A 1,541-nucleotide genomic window follows, 5' to 3' on the forward strand; every position below is an offset into this window, starting at 1 on the left:
GTCGATAAAAGACAACCAAACCGGGTGAATCATAGCACGAAAGTTTACCTTCAAGGGCGGGAATAGATTGGAAGAGCGGCAGCTTCAAGGACGTAGCTACCTGTACAAAGAATATAGCTCAGTGACAGAGAATGCAAACACTTATACAGTGAACCCACAAGACATAAAGCAGCTTACCATAACTTCAGAACAGAAACCCTGAGCTATACAGGCCCACACAAATCGACAGACAACATCGAAGACAGAGGAATAGCTCCTCAATAGAAACTGCAACCAGTGTAGCCATTGACCGAATGTAGAGTTCATCTGCTGGATGTCACAGTGACCAGGGTTCGAAACCGGAAGCATCGCCACAGGATTACAGAAAGAACAGCGGCCGAGTGATAGACGGAAATGAGCCAAAGGCAAGACCTGAGGGTTTAACAAAGGCGGGAGTTGACGGAACCAGCCGGTAACTAAACCCTTAAACCGACAAAGGTGTGAATTAATGAGCCTTGGGTTGAGGGCCGGGTAAACCGCGGGAGTTTTGTCCGCACATAAAGTGACCACCGGGCCTGAAGTGAGACCACGTGGTCTCACGTGACTGTGTGTCCACGTCACCAAGGGCTAGACCACGTGGTCTCACGTGACTGTGTGTCCACGTCACCAAGGGCTGGGCCATCAAAAGTGGTATCAGAGCAGGTTTTGAGTAAAGGAAAATGGAGGTTGGCAGAAGAGGAAGAGGAAGAGGAAGAGTCCGGAGGGTAGCAGAAGAGGGACTCCGTGAGGAGGTCCGTGTCTTGCGAGAACGTTTAGAAGCAATAGAAGCTGGGGGAAGAAGAAACCCGGCAGATAACAGTGATGAAGATGAGGCAGAACCAGAGGAAGAATTAGAGGGGGTGACACCAGAATTCAGACTGTTGAAGTCGGTTTTGCTGTCAAGTCATAAGCCAAAACATGAGCTGTCAACTTATGACGGAAGTCTGTCCGCAGACGTGTTGTTGGATTGGCTGAGTGAAGTCAATAAATATTTTGAATTTGAGGAAACCAGTGAGGATAAACAGGTGAAGTTCGCCGCCACCAAACTAAAGGGACATGCATCCTTGTGGTGGGACAGCATTCAGGCGGAGCGGAGGAGGCTTAATAAACAGCCTATAAAGAAATGGTCTAGGATGGAGGCCAAGCTGAAAGAGAAATTCCTGCCGAAGGATTATCAGATTATGCTGTACAGGCAGGTACAGAATCTAAAACAGAGGGGAATGACCGTTAAAGAATTTACAGAGGAATTTTATAAGTTGAATTTACGAGCAGGATATGTGGAAGACACCTCGGAGAAAACAGCCAGATTTGTGAATGGCTTAAGGGGGGAAATCTTGGATGAAATTGGTATCCTTTCACCCCGAACATTGGATGAAGCCTATCAGTTTGCGCTGAAGGTAGAAGGAAAAATTAACCGGAAGCAAAATGCCAGAAGAGGAGGTGGAACTGGCAGGAGGAAAGGTAAGGTGTTTGGAAGAGGCCGAGGTGCAGGTTCAAGTGAAGAAGGCAGCAGCTCTAAATCT

This window comes from Pinus tabuliformis, chromosome 5_2 (genome assembly GCF_031772625.1).
Source record: "Pinus tabuliformis cultivar Carrire ecotype Pingquan chromosome 5_2, CPIR1, whole genome shotgun sequence".
In the NCBI taxonomy this organism is placed as follows: Eukaryota; Viridiplantae; Streptophyta; class Pinopsida; order Pinales; family Pinaceae; genus Pinus; species Pinus tabuliformis.